Source organism: Dreissena polymorpha, chromosome 8 (assembly GCF_020536995.1).
Source record: "Dreissena polymorpha isolate Duluth1 chromosome 8, UMN_Dpol_1.0, whole genome shotgun sequence".
Taxonomy (NCBI): domain Eukaryota; kingdom Metazoa; phylum Mollusca; class Bivalvia; order Myida; family Dreissenidae; genus Dreissena; species Dreissena polymorpha.
This window is the reverse complement of record NC_068362.1, coordinates 100,674,135-100,697,439: the sequence shown is the minus strand read 5'-3', so window position 1 is coordinate 100,697,439 and position 23,305 is coordinate 100,674,135. Positions and strand designations below refer to the sequence as shown.

The window sequence follows — 23,305 nt, the reverse complement described above, 5'->3', positions numbered from 1 at the left end:
AAGTGTACATATTTTAATACTCATATAGAATGGGGTTATAATAAATGATATGTAAGTACGTGCTTGTCCATTTAGATACTATCTCAGAAAGATGAATAAACATATCCATGCTATTAAATATGGATATGGGCTAACATGTTAATCTATAGTGTACAAGACATCTTATTGTACTTCATCTGCACATAATTGGTGATTTGCTGACGATAATATTAAACATGTTGTACATGCAAGTATGCTTAATATAATAATAAGTTTTTATATACATACTTAAGATAAACATAGTAATTTTTTTTAAATAAAACATATAAGTATACATCAGTTATTACACGATTGTTGTCAAAGTATGCCTCTCCTTTAAGTTTTTGCTTTAAATATTAAGAAAATATGCGACAGTCGTTAAAGGATCGGTCTTGAATAACTTGACAAAGATGTTGATTAATTTGATTCATATAAGGGAAATATTAATACACTGATTTCTGAAGTGTCGCCTACCTATTATCGAAAGGCAAAAAATATAGGTTAGGCATCAGAGGTGTATTACGTTTTAAATACCATAATTTTCAGTAATGTGATATAAAAGAAATGCACGATTACAAAAATTATTCTATGTTTGAAAATAGTTCATAACTCGTTTAATATTAAGTATTGTCCAATCATCTATGTAATAAATAATGTAATCAGTGTAAATAAATAATATTCCAACATATTTATAAGGAAAACATACAACACTATTAGTGATTTTACCACATAAACCCTTACACATTATTGTATGTTTATAAAGTTTAGCAATACAATTGTTTTCATGCACATGTCTAATATACATATTCAGTCAAGAGTCATTACTACATGTATTTATATGCATATTTCAAATATACATATTACGTCTATTTCTATAATTATATTTATTGACAAGTACATTTCGAACATACATAGTGTGTTCAAGACATAAAACTAGTGATAAGACAAAATATAAATGTGTACGTTATCGCTTATTCTATTAGTTAGATTCTTGACCATTTTTGATTGTTGATATATTGTAACAATACAATTATTTACATTTACAAATATTGATTGTTGTTACACTATTACAATAATTATATTTCGATTTACACTCTAAATTTACATGTTTGTTTGTTATGCTTTGTAACTAGTCCTTAATTGACGTGTACACTTATAAAACATGTGCTGGTTTAAGCTTATTATTATTTTTGTATTGATTTAAAAGTAACGTTTAATATATATATTGAGTTAAATGCATAAATGAAATGGACACATTAATCAGTTACTGCAAAAAGTAAATGCCTAAAAAATGTTGTGCATTGTAAAAAACAAAAACAAACATGTTTACTTCTTAGATACATATTAGTTTTAGTGTTACTTATACATTTATTCACATATAATGTTCAAATTAAAGCATGTATAGAAGTGATATACGCATATTTATTTACGTTTGCATTTCACGTGTGCATATTAGATTAAATTTTGTCAATACAACTGTAACTGCTTTTGTCTACATGACTTTCCTTTAATAAATATTGTGTAAAAAGGTATATAACTAGTAATAAAACAATATGAAAAGATTTGCCTGTTATAAATGGTTTTTACTACTCAACACTATTACATTAATTTATATTGTTCATACATTATTACACTTCATTTATTTGCATATACACTTTTAGTTTACATATTGGTTCAAGTGCATTTTTTATTCATTCACCTGTGCATTTTAAAGTATTTACTATCCGTGACCATAGTGTTCATGGTAATTGCGTTTTAATCTAGTGTGCAATGTTCTCGAGTTTCTCGTGGTTTATACTATATAACTGTCCTTGCTGTCTAGATCATTTTGTTTACTGTTCATCGAAGTTCTGTATACGAGTTTTAGCGCGAAGTTGGCCAGGGTAGATCTATCCAGTAGTGGAACTGCTCTGGTGACACTTTGTGAATTTGTTCGTTTACGTCCCTATAGTAGATTACACCATCACGGGACCATGCGGATGTCACTATGTCCGTCTGTTTTTTTCGCACGCAAGCGAATACATGAGCGTTTAATTTAGTTAGGTGGTCGTTGATGTAGATTGGGGCACTCTGTTTTCGAAGGTGTTTTGCGTGACGCATTATGTTGCTCATTTTCATTCTCGAAACCATTTTAAGAACAATGGGCCTGTCGTTATTTTTCTTAAAAATGCCGATTCTATGTGTAATGTCAATGTCGTTCATTGTAAGGTTTAAATCGGGTATGTTTTTATTCAGTGTTTGTATGACTTTTTCTGCCGTTTCATTTATAGTTTCATTTTCTTTGTATGGAATGCCTTCTAATTTAATATTACTGCGCCGACTGTATTGTTCAAATTCATTCATTTTTGTTTCATTGGTTTCACCTTGCGTTTTTATTTGTTTTTGGAGACGTTCATTTTCGTTCTTTTGTTCAATAATGGTTTTGCCTAACTTTTCAATTTCTTTTTCTAGTTTGCCGTTCTCTTGCTCCTTTTCGAACAACTCGCTTTCTACCTTTTCAATTCTGAGGACAAGTGAACCTAGCATTTCTTCTTTTAATTGCAGAACGACATCTTTGATCAGTTCTTTGAGATCACTGCTGTCTTTGGTTAGCATATTACTAAGTTTTTGGTTTATGCTTTGTAGTTCAGATGCGATATTGATCTCTTGTTCATCTTGCGAATCGTCTTGTGTGTCACTCTCTTTATTTTTTTTGCTTTTTCTTCTTTTGTTTGATGTTTTTCTTCTCAGAAACGCTTGTATCGGCATCACTTATGCTACTGATTACGCTACGCGTACGTTTATCACCTGCCTTTATCGTGCTGTTTTCTTTATCAATCACGTAGTGTTATTATATAGTTTTTACTTTTCACGTTGTTTTGTTTAAAAGTGACAGTTAAAAAAACTGTTCCAAATTAAAATATTTTTTATCTTTGCTTGTTTACTTTTCTTTTTGCTGCAGTATAGAAGTTTAATTTCAACGTGCGCGCTAGAGCTTGAAGCCTTGTTATCTCATTTTAAAACAAAATGGCGTCGCCCATATCTATTATGAATGTTTATTTCATCGTTGTTTTCATGTTATTTCAAGTGAAAATAAGTATATCTAATGACGAAAGGTTTTTTACCATATATTGTTATCCAAATATCCCACAGTGTTTTTTATTTCACTTCGCATATATTTGTTTAATTTCACATTTTATGGCAGCACAAAAAAACACAGCTACTTCAAACCGCAAGGTCAAGGTCGATATTCTATGATTAATAGTATATTAATTTTCCACATTGGATTTAAACAACATTTTTCAAGAGTTATTAATGAACGTTCCTATAGCTCGATGAACATTAAAGCGGATCGTTATGCTTGCGCTGCGTATAGAGAAAGAATCTGTTTGCAACCACGTTGATTGTTGTAACTGCATGTATCTCTGTGCGCAATTACTAACACGAATTTCACAGCGTAATTCTTATTTTGTTGTCATTAACAACGACCCAGGCAGAAATTTAAATCATAAAAGGATGCTTCTAATTTTTTAATGCGTCAGTCAACAAAACACATTATTTGTTAAGTTAAACCCCAAACTGAGCAATTTTTTATGAAATAAATATGCGACCAAACGGTCGGTAAAATTGATGATACAAGCATTGATCGATATAACAGTACTTGAAATATAACGATTAAGTCTTACGATTAATAAACTATGTAGATTAATAAACTACATACTTATAGCATTTTATTTTGAGCAGCATTGCAGCAAATAAACCAGCACCATCAGCTTAATATTTTTTATAGAGCGTACAATGTGTGTGCCTCCAAAACAAGTCATTAAGTTACATAACTGAAACCAAATGAAAAAATTAAGGACACTTTGCACGCTGTGTGCACGCTGTTTGCACGCTGTTTGGTATGGCATATCTGTTTCAAGGACATGGTATTGCCGCTGCGTACACCTCGTTGTGCGGTTTGCGTTTAAAGGACTACACAGGGTATTGTCGTGGTTTCAGCAGGCTAGGATAAACAGCCGATTCATGATATATTAATCGTATTTTAAGTTAATTATCTTGACGGAACGGGACGAGGGACCTTTAATACCGACTGTGTTTATCATCAGGGCTGATATATCCAGCGATTTAAACAACAATTGAGATAACACGGTTTGGTTTCTTGTTTCCTTATGGTCTTGCTAAATATTTATGTTCCGGTCAGTTTTGCAAGCAATGAAATGTATGCTTCATAAGTGTTATCGTTTGTGCCACTTTTGAATGAAACAATAAAATGCTCTTAAACTAAGGTCTCTGTCATGCAAAATCATAGTGTCTAATCCATAAAATGAGAAATACCTATTCATAAGAGAAGTATTTTATCTATTAATAACACTTGTGTTTTCGCATGCAATAATTCAATTCTCAAACACCATTGTGTATGCGTATATAATGCATGTTCACAGTAGCGACCTTATAATACAATACTTCTTTAGATATATTATTAGCTTGAATTATCATTCCAGCTATGCACTCCGACATTTTACACCTTGTGTTACGGCCTGTTTCTTAGTTTATTACATTTAATAATAATAAGAATAATAAAAATACTACTACTACTACTACTACTACTACTACTACTACTACTACTACTACTACTACTACTACTACTACTACTACTACTACTACTACTACTACTACTACTACTACTACTTATAATAATATTGTTATTAATGTATTATAATTATCATTATTATTATTATCATAAGTAGAAGTAGTAGTAGCAGTAGTAGTAGTAGTAGTAGTAGTAGTAGTAGTAGTAGTAGTAGTAGTAGTAGTAGTAGTAGTAGTAGTAGTAGTAGTAGTAGTAGTAGTAGTAGTAGTAGTAGTAGTAGTAGTAGTAGTAGTAGTAGTAGTAGTAGTAGTAGTAGAAGTAGTAGTAGTAGTAGAAGTAGTAGTACTAAAATAGTAGTAGAAGCAGCAGCAGCAGTAGTGGTAGTGGTAGTAGTAGTAGTAGTAGTAGTAGTTGTTGTTGTTGTTGTAGTAGAAGTAGTAGTAGTAGAAGTTGTAGTAGTAGTGGTGGTGGTAGTAGTAGTAGTAGTAGTAGTAGTAGTAGTAGTAGTAGTAGTAGTAGTAGTAGTAGTAGTAGTAGTAGTAGTAGTAGTAGTAGTAGTAGTAGCAGTAGTAGTAGTAGTAGTAGTAGTAGTAGTAGTAGTAATAGTAGTAGTACTCCAGTTGTTAAAGCGAAGTTTTATTTAGTCCGATATATCGTGCTGGTTATTAATTATGATAACATTATGAGTTATAATTATTGTCTCGTTACAGATATTTTAATTGTGATCATGATAACCTATGTCTTAGAAGTCAGCCCATCTGATTTTAAGGTGGGAGTTTAAGCTTCATTCCAACAAAAGTTACCGTGTTTGTGTGTGTGTTCGTGTGTGCGTTTGTGCGTGTGCGCGCGTGTGTGTGTGTGTGTGTGTGTGTGTGCGTGCGTGTGTGCGTGCGTGCGTGCGTGAATATATTTACCGAAACAATTTTGTCAGTGTCCGTGTTTCAGTAATATACCTTAGACACACGTTGCACTGGTAATTTTTGTACGTAGAAACGCTGCAATTTATTATCCTTTCAGTTTTATGGAATAACATACAATTTTTAAATTATTTGTCACATGTTCCAAGTACAAAAACGATAGTAAACATGCGCATATTCATTCCGAATTCACTCGCTGATGAATTACTAAGATGACATTAATAGACAAATTACGCATACACGTTACACCGTAATACATTCTTCTGATTGGTTGATATTTAAATATGTTTCATAACATGGCGAGAGGTCAGTGATTGTATTGCGATTTAAGCAGAAGTTTAACTGAAGACATTATGCCTTTCTTACTTCAATTCGACGATATTTGAGGTAAAAATGGACTTCTTAACTAAAACTTTATGAGTTGGTAATGTTATTTTGCAATTTTACGCAAATTGATGAACATTTAAACTGTCTGGTTTCCACCACGTAATTGGTCCTTCACCGATAAGACGTTCCAAAGAATTTAGCGCATATAAAAAGTATCTGTAAATTCTTTGCGCGTCTTATAAATAAGACTAGACCGCTTCACAAACTCAAAAAAAACCTGCTCTAAAATAATGCCCTCTTAGTAATGTGCCAAAGTAGCTACATCGTCAAATTGATGCCATGCCTAGACCTGTGGCATACTTAACTAAAGTTGAAAACATTATAAAGACCTGTAAACTGCATAATATGCTGTGGCTTAGTATTGCGCTGATCTTCTTATAATAACAACGCCATTATTGCATTTGTTTTTCATTTTCCTGATTCTATATTAACGCTCTTTCAATGTCATATAAGACATGCTTCTTTTAGCACATAACTCACACATGTATTTATTTACAACATGAAACTATTTGTAAACACCATAAAAGAGGTCGACCCTGCATATTGTCGAAAAGTGAATTTTTTAACCGTAAAATAATGTACGAATGTATGTTTTGTGGCAATGAACTGTTTTAAAAAAATACATTATTTCAAGCATGTTTACACGTTCTTTGGTGCACATGTTGAAATTCTGCTTTCAAAGCTAGATCATTTGTCATTGGTGCCTTTTAAATTAAAAAATTAAAAATGTGCGGTTTGTTGTCTGTAACTTCATATGTCAACTCCATTAATCTTAAAATCCATATCGATCGTCGCACACAAAATTATGTCTATGCGTCTGGTATGTGTCCTACTGGCCCCCCTACAGCCCTGCACTGTGAGACAACACTAGCTTCTCCGCGCTGACGTCGTAATTGTCCCAAGCACTACTCATAGAATGTTTCAACCAATTCTTGCTAGTTTTCCAAGCGCGTCCCGATCCAGTGCAGTGCGGCGCCGGCGGATGACGGGGCGACAGCGAGCTATAATGAACGGGACCGTCGTTCATTTCCGGAAAGCTGCGCAGTCTGTGCGGGTCGGGGCGCTAAGTCCGGTTCGAGTGTTTCCAGATGGAAATCAGCACCAACATGCTCGTCAGGGAGCCACGGATTTGTTGCCGGAACCGGAAATGTTTCACTTCGGTGTTTAACAAAATGTGTAAAATACACACATCACTTTATAACCATTGAGCTTGACTTACAATGACTGGCGCCAATATCTAAAACAATTTTTACGCAATGTCTTAAGTCGGTTATTTTATTGATTCATAAGGCTATTGTTAAGTTGACGTTAAACAAAATAAAATGTATGTTGTTTATTTCACATACAATTTTCATTTAAAGATAAAAGTGTTTAAGATATTGAATATTTATTATTGTTATATCAAAAAGAGCTAAAGCTTGTCAAATTAAAGCACGCTTATTACTCTTAGAGAAATCTGGGCTTGGACAAATGCCTATGAAAGTTGTAAATCTGAAGCTAAAACTCAATACTCAAATTAAATGTCATGCTATGATAATGCATTTAACATTTGCACTTTTCATGTTTTAATTATCAAATCTACGAGTACCGTTTGGAGTATTCATAAACATGGAGCGAGTTATTCTTAAAAAAAGGAAACTTGACTTGTAGGAGAGATGGAAGTGCACAAGGGACGGGACTGCTTCAGGGTCCAAAGTGCACGAGGGTTGCAAGTGCAAGGGGTACGCAATTGCATTAGGGACTGGCTTGCAGCGGTGGCGGAAGAGCATGAGCCATGTAAGTCCTGAGTGGTAGGGGGGCAAAAGTGCCCGAGGGATGGAGGTGCATTAGAGGCGGAAGTCCGGAGAAAAAGAAAGTGCATGAGCCATGTAAGTTCCAAACGGATGGAGATGAATTAGAGCCGGAAGTCCAGAGGGATTGGAAGTGTATGCGACATGTAAGTCCAGGGTTGCAGAAGTTCATGAGTGACGGAAGTCCAGAGGGGAATGAAGTGCATGAGGGCCGTTGATGCATGTGTATGAGGGTCATATGTTTTGGTTGCGGCGATGAAAGTACAAGCCGGAAGGAAGTGAATGAGGGACAGAAGTACAGGTGGGGAAGTATTACACGAGGACGGATTTGCAGGAGGAACGGAAGTCGATGAGGGACGGATATTAATATTTACGTTTTTTTCTAATCGGCGATTAACGATTTCGTTACAGAATTTGACACTTTTCCGTAGCACTTCCTCAGTTAGTTCCACAACGTTCTGGAGCAAATCGTAAAATGATTGAATGACCAATGGATATTTCAATACTCGTATTTTCAGATGCAATACAATAATTAATGACTTGAGTTCTCTAGCTCAGAATTTCTGAATCATGTTCTCTGTATTTGTGGATGTCTTTCATTAGAAAATAAATGACCACAGACGTTTTGTAACATCCTAACTTATCAGTGATAAATCAAGCTCGAGTCTAACAAAAAATGTGCATGTATATGAAAGTGTCATATTAATGAATTATGTTTACAAAGATATTACATTGTGTATGTTTGTTTAATTTACCGATATGACCAATCAAATTGCGTACACGCAACGTTTTGTTATAAGCATTAAATTGTAAATAATTTTAATGATATGTGAATATAAGGCTAGCACTTTCAATAATTATGCAAATTACTGTCTTGATTGCAACATTTAATACGTCGCAATGTAACTAAACATAATTCCATTTTCCATCAACAAATGTTCAAATTAAAAAACAATCAATGTTCTAATGTGAACAGCATTGTACGATGATAGTTACACATCGCAGCAATAAATTCAAAATCATTGTATCCTCCTAAGATTAACAATATTCATCATAAAGTATTTGGAAAACGTGTTCAGAATAAGAATTGTACTGCGATAATGGTTTTAATAGCTCTACCTAAGCCCAACAATAGTGTCTTGTTCTGTTTGTACAATTCGTCTTCAGGGAGCAGGATCATGTGACTTTGTGGGATTTCCAATACAAAGTAAAAGGATGTTAACACACCGGTAAGTGGTGCTTTTTAAATTACTTTTTAAAACATTTTTCTTAAGAATTACAACTAGTGCATAAAAGCAAATTCATTTCAATAATTTGACATGTTAAAAAAAAAAAAGTTCTTAACCGTGTGTTTAGATTCTGTCCGGCCCGTGTGTAAACCATATTGATTTTGCACCCTGTTCATGCATCAACTTAAGCTGACGAAACTTTCCGATCAGAATCCATCCAGATGTAATGATACATGTCTTTCCTTTTTTATCTGATTACTATAGGCCGTATTTGAACCAACATCATAACCTTAACTTAAAATCCTATCTTATACCTTATTCATTTTATGTGTTATTGGCTTTTAGCTGCACGTTATTAAAATATTCTACCATAATGCTCTATGCGTTTTTCGTAGAAAATTTTCCCAATTATTGTTGTTTAACTATAAATGCAAAACAATACAATACAAAGAGTGGTGCGGATGCTGAGAAGATCAAACGTACAAGACGCCAGTCGGTAACACGTCAATCACATTTCCAACAACAGATGTCATTATTTAACAAGCTGCAGCAAGCGCATGTTACACATATGTATCACAGTATGGTATTGATCTTTGCGCAAGGGGCACAGGACTTACGCATTACATGCCATCTCAACATGGTGAACATTTACGGCGAGTTAATTTCAAATTACATGATGAGTTATTAAGTTGCAATTTGGACACGCTAAATAATTCTCAGTTCACATTTGACATTCAAGTGTGATCTTTACCTTTGGGCTAGGGACAAGGGTCTTACACACAACTCCGCATGTTGAATATATTTGGCAAGGTATTATCAATTGGATAATCAATGATGAAGTTACAGTTTAGACTTGATTTTAAACTCTTAGTTAATTTCAAATTTGAGCCGAGAACATGAGCTAAGACGCTAAACGCTGTCTCGTGATGGTAAACATTAGTGTATAGAACTACTAAAATTGCAAGCTAAATATTGAAGGAACAGTTTGCTTAAGCTTGTTAAAAACAACAAACGTTGATATCCCGTCATTATTATCATTTTTACACAAGTGACCCCTGTGATCTTGACCTTCGTGAAATATGAAAGCTCTGTAAGGGACAGTTCTTACAATTCTGAAGAGTAATCAAGGGTGTCAAAAGTGTGATGGGGGATAAGCGGACGGACGGAGAGACAAAAAACTTACAAATTGACGCAAACTGTTTATTTCGTTGTATATTTATCAATATGATATATATGAAAAATGTCGAACAATTTACAAACATCAAGCCATTTTCAGCTGTTAGACAACAGAAAATCATGTTTCATGCATTCAATAAAAACTACAAATAAACAACCACATTTAGGACAATATGGTCTTATGACATTTGCTTTAGTTAATTATTGGGACATTTACGGAAAATGGCCACATTTAATGCACTTTACCGACAGCTTATGTGAAATGGTCAAGTGAAACTAACTATTACACAACTAGTACACTGCCATTAGTCAATACTTATCATGTATAATATAATTAGAAGTTCAATATGATTGCTACAATATGCACATGTCTTAAAATACATTTTGGGCAGAACATTTCCTTCTTATTGTCGCGATTGCAAAACTGTAAGCATTAACATTGTATGGAAATCTAAATTGTATGATTTCAATTAAATGCCATTACTAATGAATGTTTTTATTGCACAAAAAGTAGTGTAATTGTAACAATGAGTATCATAATGTACCATAACTATTAAATCATTGAACAAACATATATTTCTTTAGTATTAATTACACAAAATCTCAATACAAACATCTGGCTAACTATAAAGTATGTAATATTTCGTGTAACTGTATGACTGTCTTTGTTATGTTGAGAGATGAACACAAAATTATCTAATAAGGGAGACAACTTTGTTTTTAATTTTCAAGCAAAAACATCGCTCTATTTGGAGTACAAATACACAATTCAATTAGTGACCATTGTTAGCATATTACATCATTCTCGCTTGATTTGCAATTGACTGATTTCCAATTTGAATATATTAATTTTTCTTCAGATAATGCAAAACAAAATTAAACAAAATTAAATAGTTGCTTGACTTTATTTAATGAAAAGCATTGCAAATACAAGTAACAAGATGTTCCTTTTACCATAAGGATATTAATCTCTTCAGAATTTGTTATTCTGTACATTAACAAAGTTGTAAATGAGCATTTCCAAAAGCAATTATGTTTGTTTTTCTTATCTGGCATCTAAAAGATGTACATGATTAAAATTGTGTACAAATAAATGGAAAATATAAAGGCAAATATAAATGCATAATTAACATCGAAAATGCAATCGTTTCGCAATTATATATACAAATGACAAAATGTACTGACCGATATATACAGTGATCAAGAATTCTTGGTCAAGTTAATCGGGTCGTCAAAATGTGTATACACAAACATATAAAGCATAATTAAATAAACGTTACAAAACTTATCATAACTTTGGCTATAATTCCTACATCTCATATTTTCCTTGTTAAATACTCAGTTTCATAACTAATAAAGCAGTTAAAGTAACACAAATGTCATTCTTAAATCAGTTTCATTCAAATTAATAAAGTACTGGTAGTAAATACAGAATTGGCAATTTAAGGAAGATTTAACAATATTGTCTAAAATTAATCAATATTTTCTTATTGAAATAGTACGATAATAAACAAGATTCTTGATAAAATACTCACACCAATGGGCACAATTAAAAGCCCTAGCGTCAAAATTCTCCACCTGTCAAAACAATTCTTGTAACTACCACATCTATATAACAGGCTAAGCCAAAAAACTGAAGCATGTATTATTACATGAAAATAAGCAAATACATTAGTCTCCTTCACATTTCCAAAATAAAATTTCATAATACAGAGAAAGTAATTGGATAGACTTGCCAATTTTGCGAGTACAATAATACCTTACATTATTGCTTTTATTTAGTAACCTTAATCTTATTATATTTAAATAAAGTTAATAAAAGCCTTCAATAGAAAATGACCGACAACATCATAATTCCCATAAAACATGAACTATTGTTTTTATTTGAACACAACTTGGTGAACACATGAAAACGTGGCTGGCTTCAAGACTTTCTGGCTTTCGACTTAAACTATAATCCCATAGTTTCGAATTTTTGTGATTTGTCATTATTCGATTTCCGTCAGAATCAATTCACTCATTTTCACCTGTCCCAAATTCAAACGTGAGACCTTCAATTGTAAATGTTAACATCAGACCATGACGTATGTAGAGGCTAGCACATCTTAAACAGTATGTATTTCTGAGCTTCTTAGATATGACTAGGGTCAATATGATAACAAATGTAGCAACGTCTTTCTGATTGTATGGTTTACATTTGTCCATAGGCGTCTGAAACAAATAAAGATGCATAACAGTAAATGTCAGTTTTTTTCATTTTATGTGTGTAACCGATGATAAACAAGAAACAAGAACAAGAATAGCTCTTATATATATTGAGTTACAAAGTAGCTGTGTTGAATCCATAAAAGAAATGATGTTCCTGGGACTATTGATATAATAATAAATACTTAAGGTTAATCATAACCTTTTTATTGCCAATTAACGTTAAGTCTCAACATAAATCGGGAAATATGGGATGATATTCGATAAACATACGTTTTGCCATTGGAAAAATATTACCTTATCATTTATAACAATAAGCAAGGTCCAACTAGCCGATAGCAAATAATACGTGTTGGGAAAGAGTTTTTCTGAGATGTCTGTTGTGAAGTAGGCAAAAGGTCACTGATGCACTCACATTTTACTTTTGACTGAAAACTTCACTACTATGAAAGAAAAATGAACCAAAAAAAACAAGAATGCATGTTCACATGATTTTAAATATGCCAGGTTTTGACACATATCTAAATGCATCCACAAATCTATGAAAGTAGGGCCATGAAAAATAATGCACATGACACGACGACTTACCAGAGGTCGTGCAGCGTGGTAATCTTAAGATGCTGACTGCCGCTGGTTCACTTGCAGTGACTGCTTTCAGGATATAAATAATCGCACTGCGACCCAGTTGTTATGTTTATATGGAAATAAAGTAAATCATGTGTCAAATCAAACAATCGAAAACCATACTAGTTTTTTCAATGATAAAAAAACTGGAAAAACTCAGAAACACACTAGAGTCTCAATAAGCCATTGCCTTTCGTCTAAACAAGGTAATGTGAAGAGATTGAACTAAAGCCCATCTTGTGCCCACAATGTTCTAGATTTGTAAAGTCACTTGAAACTGTGTAGGCGTTCAATTCAATGAAGATAAAATGAATAGAGGCAAGGGTACAAATTTTATTTAAATAGTGTATATATAAAATTGAATTACAAGTGGCGAGTTAACAAGATACGGGAAAAATATGCATGTTCTAGAAAAATAAGCATGGCTTTCATATTTGACGATTCAACAAATGCAAAACATTTTATTTTCATGTTTAAGTTCACTAACAAAAAATATACGAGGACAGTTCAAAATTAATGTTATATGTTTGTGTTTTAATGTGTAATCACTTGAATACCCAGGGTTTATATTTATGCAATCTAAATTTTTTAAGAAAAATTAACCTTGAATACATTAATATCAATTCCTGTCTGGGAAAACGCCATGGAAAATGGCAATAATGACAGCTTGTTTATTTCGATAGACATTTGCAAACATCGGTAATGGATTAGGGTCTAAATAGCCAGGGTTCTACTTCTTATAGGTGTCGCATGAAACAAGTGTCGTATACACACTGCTTTTTTATCGGATGCTAACAAACTGACAAAAAATATGGTGGAAAAAAGTGTCGTTATGTGCCCGCTGTTATAGACTAATTTAGATATTTTATATCGATAAATTATATAATTCCCTGTGGATATTTGCAATGCCTTTGCACTTTACATAAAAAGTATTGAGTGATTAATATTAAATCTCGTTCTTTTCACTGAAACAAAATATTATTTAAATAAAATGTATTATCACTTAACTTAAACATATAATTAGTAGGTTTAAAATAAACCCATACTACCAGATAAGGTAAGCAGCTGGAAATGCTTGTATCGATTCTTTGCTTCCACCATTGAAGTGAGGACAATCAATTTGTCTTGAAGTCTTAGATGTCATGTTGTGAAGTCACCTTGTTTACTGAAAATTATAAAACAATAGTTTAAGGGAAATGTTTACACATTTATTCCAGTTCTGTAGTCAATTCGTGTACAGTTAAACAATTGAGCAATATTTTAAAGGAAAGGGATTTTTCATTCTGCAGATATTTTGTTTACTGTGAGAGATTGAACAATATTTAAATGAACATGTTAATTTATGAAGATGTTCGTATGATGCCCTGTTTGATAGTCATTTTGTTGACGGAAGATGATACAAATTTTAAGGAAATATTTATATAACATTTTAGTGATGCCCTGTTCTGCAGTAATTTTATTTACAAATAGAGATCAACAGTATTAAATACCATGGCCATCAAGTTTCCAAAAACAATATTATAGCCGCAACAGCACAGTTTTTGGAATAAAGTAAAATAGTTATGTGACAAAGGTAAGAAAATAAATATAGTAAATGCCTTCTTTTGCGTTCTGAACTGGGATAATTTATAATTGTCTTCAATGCAGTAAAAGCAATTTGTGATACCATACACTATATACTGCAATATATTTGTATAATTTGTAGTTATATGTTTGTTTATTCTTTTAAATATGTTGCCGCATTAAAATGTGCTTTAAGTATGTCATTCGGGTCAGTCAACTTACTAATAAAATCTGTGAACAACTTCCCCAAATCTTGCACTTTTGTACTGCCATTACCATCCAAGCCAATGTGACTTTCAACCGGATCCCCAGGTGAACACTGGGGCAAGGTCGCGCTAGAGAATTTCATCGCTCTGGATTAAGTGGTTCGGGGTTACCCTCAACCTGGTTAGGAGAAGAGTGTCAGAGTGATTAAAATCCAACAATAAATCAACGCAAAGTCAACTTTGTCAATATGCTCAAATATGTTTTGATACAAATATAACTAGCTTATATTAAAATGGTTGAAAATAAAAATAAATGCAATCAAATATTTTTACTTTCATTCTTCTCATAGTTTTAATGCATATGCACCGGTGTTGTTGTTGCATGGTGTCATATACCATTACGATCTTATTAAAAAATCAACACATATTTTCAATAACTCCATTAGGCTTTATTAAAACAATTCATATTATGCTGATGTTGCTACAAACTGCTACAACAAGGTAGCTAAAAGACATACAAGACAGCTTACCAAACTGCTGCTGCCGCTATTTTTTCTGCTGTGCTGGTGTGGCTTAGTAGCTGGGATACAGCTGCACACTGACAATGAACAGCTGAAAAACAAACTTATGATGTACCATAATTTATATTCCCCAATATTTCCTTTATTTAAAATCATAGATCATAGATCACAATTGTTCAAGTGATTTTATTTGTTCTTGATTTATTAAAAACAACTTTTCACACACCCCGGTGCAACTGTGGGCACTTAATCACCCTGAATAAAATAAAAGTTACACAGCCTCTGTAACGAGTTATTGATCGGAAATTATGTTCACACTTATTGTGACAGTGACCTTGACCTTTGACCTAGTGACCCAAATTTCAATAGGAGTCATCTACTGTTCAAGGCCAATGCATATCAGAATTATCAAGCCAAATGGTCAATTCATGAATTGTTATTGATCGGAAAGGTTTTCTACACTTATTGTGACAGTGGCCTTGACCTTTAATCTAGTGATCCCAGTCATGTCGATGACGAGTTATTGATCGGAAACAAACTGGTTTACCGACAGGGGGACATACAAAATCAAGTAAAGGCGGAAAGTGGTGGCCCTGATGTGCATGTGCTGATTGAACAGGCTAATCATAGACAACTATTTACGCACATGCATTAAACCACGTTTCCCAGAGCAAGGTTAATATCATTTTTTTAACTACGATTTAACTCTTATAATTCTATGAAAAGGTGAACATAAGTTGTAATATCAAAATCGTCTAACGTTTTGTTGTTTCTGTTTACACTTTTTATAAATGGCATGGTATAAACATTAACATCACTTTGCAATAGACCAATAGACCAAAGAAACCCATTAATGCTTAGGTTCGCACAACAAAGATATAATTTTGCAACTTGTGAATGAAATAATAAAAATTAATTTGTACATGTTAGTGGGTTCACAGAGGTATTAAAGCACACTTGGACATTATCAGAATGCCACATATACATGAACATTCACACAATTGTAATTATCAAGTCAATCATTAAACAAAACAGTAACCAAAGGTGAGTCTTAAAATAAGTTTTTTCAAGTCCCATACCTTTGAAAGGCTTTGTCCCTGATTGCTGAATTGTGAGTATTGCTGTGGCTTCTGCTGTTGCTTTTGATGCTGAAGCAGCGATTTCTGCATTTTCTGCTTTTTAAGCTCTCTTTCTCTCTTTCCCGCTCAATGTTAGCCTCTTGTTGCCAAATTGACTGACGGACCTTTGAAAATTGTATGAAAAGTATTTGTATGTCTCAAATTTAATGCAATCAGTATTTTAAGTACACTGAAGAAAATCCTTATATGTTACATGTTTGTTCGAAAGCGATCTAATATTTCATTATTGAAAACAATCTAAATGGTCCTTTTTTGAAAACCATCTGAATGTTGTAAATGGAAAATGAGGTCCACGATGGCCAGGAAACAATCACCTGATTTCAAGGTAATCCTATTGTAAAAAGACATGACCTCGTGATATAGTGTTTGACCTCACGTTAAAATTCTGATTAAATTTCGTTATGATTGAGTTATAAAATCTGGTCCATAGCGTAATAACAAGGTTTTGTTTTAGGTTTGAACTGGGGACCTAGTGTTTGTATGCATGTGACTAAGATTCAAATTTAACCTAGAAAATGTCAAGATTCTGACAATGTTTCATCATTGTTAAGTCATGAGTATTGAGTCTTGAGACCTAGTTTATTTTTACATAAATCGTCCTGATTCAAACACGGGCGAAACATTGTCAAGATAAACATTTGGACTAAGTCTCATAAAGTTTGAGTCACAAATGTGGCCTCTAGAGTGTTAACAGTGATATAATATGATTTGAATAGGTGACATGGTGTCAGGATGCATGTGACTCAGATGCGACCTTGCCTAGATATTGTTCAAACAATCCGACAAAGTTTCATCAAGATTCAATAAAAAATTAGGCTTCTAGATTGGTAACAAGCTAAAAGATGACACAGCACACAGAACGATCCCTGGCATCGGGTGATCACACTTTCTGACTTTGAGAACTGTGTGCTCAAGTCAGCTAAAACAAATCTTTAAATGTGTCTATTTGCAACACACGCCACTTAAGAGTTTAATGGGGCAATAGGCAAATGGAAAATTCCTCATTATAATGCAACGTGCACTACAACTTTCATGTGCTACTGTTTACCGTTTAAACTATAATCCCATAGTTCATCAGTTATAATTAAAGTAGATATCCGGATCTCCACAAAAGAAAAACTCATGTAATGCAAATCTACGATAAGATAAAATAAGATAAACTGGTCAATTAATTGAAGAGAAGAAAATCCAGTTTGTATTGAGTTTTACCTATTTGTTGAAGCTTGATTGCATCTAAAGACTTTGTCTATTTAAGACTGGGTCTCCTGAATGCTTTTCCACAGTGACCCTTTTTGCAATGGCAAGTGAAGTAACCTACTGAGATGTAGTGGCCCAGTTGGAGGAGGTAAAATATCGTTCTATGGGCCTGAACTTGTGGGTATAAATCCCCTATGAACAGATAAAAAGATCATAGCACATCCGAGAAATGTGCCCCTGTAAACCAAATAATTCAATGCATTCTGAAATGGCATCATTATATTGGAAGTCAATAAATTTTGTTTGAGCACAACAATATAAGAAATAAATTACGTTAAGAGGCTCATGATACAAATGATAAAAAGACAAAGCCTTCTATATAATGTACACTTGATACAAACATAGCCTTCTATATTCTGTACACTAGAAACAAACATTGTTCATCTCTCGTGGAACGGATATAAGGAAGGATGAAAGGAAGAACGGAGAAAATTACAGACAAGGACATATCTATACGACCCCTCGCCTGTGCCCTTTCAATGCAATAAAAGTTTGGCGGTTATTGTCAATGTTAACGATTGCATAATGAATTATTTTCATTTTTTAAAGTTAGCAGCATGGATAGAGCTTTATCAATATATAGAACGCGCATACTATTTAAATTTAAATTTGTAGTAAAGGAACTAGTAAATTACAGTACCACCGTACCTTGTGAATGAGGTAATCTCGGTCCTTTGGCAGGAAAGTTTGAGGCTCCAGGTTTAGACTGGCTGCACCCTGGGGTAGGACTCGTTAAGCTTTTCCCCATGGTCCTGGACCAAGAGCCTACCATCCCCAATGCCCAGGAAGTATCCCTGGGTGTCTGCGCCCAGCTGGCCAAAAGGCCCGTTGTTCAGCTGGGAATCAATCTATGATTACATGGTGTCCTGTATGAACTGGCTCTTAAAACAAAATCCAGCAATTTAAATAAATATTGAAAATAAATGAAGATAATAATTTTATAACGTGCTGAAGGCATTCTAATAATTGTTTTACAAAATTACAAACACTAAATAGATTCTATTAAAGTGTTTTTTTATGCAAGGACAAATGTTTGGTTCAGGGGCTAAATTTCGGCCGAAAAGTAGACAAAAATTAGCCCTGACCTTCTATGATTAAAACTGATATCCGATCAACTTATTTGCTATTTATTTACCAAGTTCGATCAATTTAATAACACATAATACTATGAACTTTTCCTCAATCAGGCAGAAACAGGACTGGTGTGAAGTAAACTATTAAAGGATCATTCTGGGAAAATAGGACTTAATTTATGTGCAGTCTGCACAGGCTAACACTTTAAAAAGTAAAGTGCAAGTGAGTTACTTGGCCAAAATTAGAGCTTTGTCACAAAATGACCACTGACCATCAATCTGCACCTCATGGGGTTTACACAATTGAAGTTGCAATTAAATTCCTTGAGAAATGTAAACGTTGTTTGTGCAAATCATTTTACATTATATGCAGACACAACGCCACTCTGATTGACCGATTTACAAAACATTGACTCCAATATACTTGCTCCAAACATGATGCTGGGGTTGTATTATCATTAATTCTCACACCAACCTGGCAGGTTATGTTGCTTTGATGTTGAGATGTTCAGAGATAATTTAGACCAATGGTACATCATGGACCTGCCCCCATGGCTGAGGCTGCTGTTGCAGCCCAAAATGTTACCGGTGTAACATTTGGCCTGGAATTCCATCTCTCTGAAGGGTCACGTTTTGCGCAGTGGCACTGTTTATTAGCTCAGCAAGGTTTTCAGGGAATAGTGACTTGTTCATTGACATATCGGCCTTTGAAATAAAATATCAACACACTTGCAGAAGCAAGAAATCATTATATTCATCACTAGAAGGTCCTTTATTTAAGGCATGTCACCATTTGGCATGAAATTAGACACGATACATAAACTTTACAAAGCATTACACAGTTTTGCAATGTAAGTATTTCACTTAAAAGTGTATGAACTGTCCTGAAAATGACGCCAATTGCATAAATTCTGATGGTATTTATTTTTATACAGGTCGCAATTTTTCAGACAGTTAATACATCAAAGAAATGTAGAACGATAATGCAAACAAAACACACCCTTATAGAAGACTGAGTTACATTGAACGTGAGTGCAATGGCAAACATCTTTAAAGATCATTTTTTGTTAATTAAACACGAACATATTTTGGAAGTGCAACAGGCGATCTGGCTATTTACTAAACTTATACAAGATATTATGTCCAAAAACATTTTTAGCGAATTTCATGATGATCCGTTTAAGATTGGCTTGAAACAAACAGCAACAAAACACTTAAGCCTTGCTGAGAAAACTAGGTTACTCAAGGACGAAACTTTCTGCTTATATTGAATTGTTTGTTTAAATGAAGAATTTTCTTAGAACAAGAGTTCCGCGGTCAGAGACCTATGCTCTCCCCCCCCACCCCCTAATTTTGAACTCGTGGCCCCAAAAGGGGTAATCTACTGTTCAAGGCAAATGCACATGTGAAATATAAATCCAATCAGCCAATTCGTTGACGAGGTGATAAGAAACGATGTTCACACTTATAGTGACAGTGACCATGACCGAACGACTCCAGTTACAATAGGGGTCATACACTGTCCAAGGACAATACACATGCAAAACATCAAGCCAAGCAATTAACGAGTTATTGATCGGATATTATGTTCACACTTATTGTGACAGTGACCTTGACCTTTGACCTAGTGACCCAAATTTCAATAGGGGCCATCTACTGTCCAAGGCCAATGTACATGAGAATTATCAAGCCAAATGGTCAATTCATGAAGTGTTATTGATCGGAAACGTTTTCTACACTTATTGTGACAGTGACCTTGACCTTTGACCTAGTGTAATCATGTAGATGACGAGTTATTGATCGGAAACGAACTTGTTTACCGACAGGGGGACATACAAAATCAAGTAAAGGCGGAAAGTGGTGGCCCTGATGTGCATGTGCTGATTGAACAGGCTAATCATAGACAACTATTTACGCACATGCATTAAACCACGTTTTCCAGAGCAAGGTTAATATCATTTTTTTAACTACGATTTAACTCTTATAATTCTATGAAAAGGTGAACATAAGTTGTAATATCAAAATCGTCTAACGTTTTATTGTTTCTGTTTACACTTTTTATAAATGGCATGGTGTAAACATTAACATCGCTTTGCAATAGACCAATAAACCAAAGAAACCTACTAGTGCTTAGGTTCGCACAACAAAGACATACTTTTTCAAATTGTGAATGAAATAATAAAAATTAATTCGTACATGATAGTGGGTTCACAGAGGTATTTAAGGGATACTTGAATGCCACATATACATGAACATTCAAACAATTGCAATTATCAAGTCAATCATCAAACAAAACATTCACCAAAGGTAAGTTTAAAATTAAGTTTTCTCAAGTCCCATACCTTTCAAAGGCTTTGTCCCTGGACCTGTTGATTGCTGAATTGTGAGTGTTGTTGTGGATGCTGCTGTTGCTTTTGATGCTGAAGCAGCGATATCTGCATTTTCTGCTATTTTAAGCTCTCTTTCTCTCTTTTCCGCTCCAACTTTAGACTCTCTTGTTGCCAAATAGACTGACGGACCTTTAAAAATTGTATGAAAAGTATTTGTATGTCTCAAATTCAATGCAATCAGTATTTAAAGTACACTGAAGAAAATCCTTATATAAAAATGTTTTTTTCGAAAGCCATCTATGTGTTCCGTATTTGAAAATAATCTAAATGGTCCTTTGTTGAAACCATTGAAAACCATCTGAATGTTGTAAATGGAAAATGAGGTCCATGATGACCCGGAAACAATCACCTGATTTCAAGGTAATCCTATTGTAGAAGCAATGACCTCGTGATATAGTGTTTGACCTCACGTTAAAATTCTGATTAAATTTCGTTATGATTGAGTTATAAAATCTGGTCCGTAGCGTAATAACAAGGTTTTGTTTTAGGTTTGAACTGGGGACCTAGTGTTTGTATGCATGTGACTAAGATTCAAATTTAACCTAGAAAATGTCAAGATTCTGACAATGTTTCAATATTGTTTAGTCATGAGTATTGAGTCTTGAGACCTAGTTTATTTTTACATAAATCGTCCTGATTCAAACACGGGCGAAATATTGTCAAGATAAACATTTGGACTAAGTCTCATGAAGTTTGGGTCACAAATGTGGCCTCTAGAGTGTCAACAGTGATATTATATTATTTGGATAGGTGACATGGTTTCAGGATGCATTTGACTCAGATGCGACCTTGCCTAGATATTGTCCAAACAATCCGACAAAGTTTCATCAAGATTCAATAAAAAATTAGGCTTCTAGATTGGTAACAAGCTAAAAGATGACACAGCACACAGAACGATCCCTGGCATCGGGTGATCACACTTTTTTACTTTGAGAACTGTGTGTTCAAGACGGCTAAAACAAATCTTAAAATGTGTCTATTTGCAACAAACACCACTTAAGAGTTTTATGGGGCAATAGGCAAATGGAAAATTCCTCATTATAATGCAACGTGCACTACAACTTTCATGTGCTTTTGTTTACCGTTAAAACTATGATCCCATAGTTCATCAGTTATTAGCAAAGTAGATATCAGGATCTCCACAAAAGAAAACTCATGTAATGCAAATCTACGATAAGATAAAATAAGATACACTGGTCAATTAATTGAAGAGAAGAAAACCCAGTTTGTATTGAGTTTTACCTATTTGTTGAAGCTTGATTGCATCTAAAGACTTTGTCAATTTAAGACTGCGTCTCCTGAATGCTTTGCCACAGTGACCCTTTTTGCAATGGCAAGTGAAGTAACCTACTTAGATGTAGTGGCCCAGTTGGAGGAGATAAAATATCGTTCTATGGGCCTGAACTTGTGGGTATAAATCCCCTATGAACAGATAAAAAGATCTTAGCACATCCGAGAAATGTGCCCCTGTAAACCAAATAATTCAATGCATTCTGAAATGGCATCATTATATTGGAAGTCAATAAATTTTGTTTGAGCACAACAATATAAGAAATAAATTACGTTAAGAGGCTCATGATACAAATGACCAAAAAATATAGCCTTCTTTATAATGTACACTTGATACAAACATAGCCTACTATATTCTGTACACTAGAAACAAAAACATTGTTCATCTTTCGTGGAACGGTCATAAGGAAGGATGAAAGGAAGAACGGAGAAAACTACAGACAAGGACATATCTATACGACCGCTCCCCTGCGCCCTTTCAATGAAATAAAAATATGGCGGTTATTTTCAATATTAATGATTGCATAATGAATTCTTTTCATTTTTTAAAATAAGCAGCATGGATAGAACTGTATCAATATATATAGCAGCATGGATAGAACTGTATCAATATATAGCACGCATATACTATTTTAATTTAAATTTGTAGTAAAAGAACTGGTAAATTACAGTACCACCGTACCTTGTGGATGAGGTAATCAATCTCGGTCCATTGGCAGGAAAGTTTGGAGCTCAATGTTTAGACTGGCTGCAACCTGGGGTAAGACTCGTTGAGCTTTTCCCCATGGTCCTGGACCAAGAGCCTTCCATCCCCAATGCCCAGGAAGTATCCCTGGGTGTCTGCCCCCAGCTGGCCAAAGAGCCCGTTGTTCAGCTGGGAATCAATCTATGATTACATGGTGTCCTGTATGAAGTGGCTCTTCAAACAAAATCCAGCAATTTAAATA

The 23,305-nt window shown here is 34.0% G+C and overlaps 1 long non-coding RNA gene across 2 annotated transcripts; it reads right to left on the bottom strand.

Moving 5' to 3' along the window:
* Nucleotides 1–13,251: 13,251 nt before the first annotated feature.
* LOC127841848 (uncharacterized) lies at nt 13,252–23,272 on the bottom strand. 2 transcript variants are annotated; one of them, XR_008031354.1, is made up of 10 exons: nt 23,041–23,272; nt 22,311–22,490; nt 21,021–21,197; nt 19,148–19,383; nt 18,254–18,453; nt 17,558–17,737; nt 16,289–16,452; nt 15,219–15,300; nt 14,705–14,866; nt 13,252–14,084 (listed from the first exon to the last, which is right to left on the bottom strand). It is a non-coding gene; the product is annotated as an uncharacterized LOC127841848 (long non-coding RNA). The 2 variants fall into 2 exon arrangements; XR_008031355.1 differs by lacking the exon at nt 22,311–22,490.
* Between the last annotated feature and the right edge of the window lie 33 nt (nt 23,273–23,305).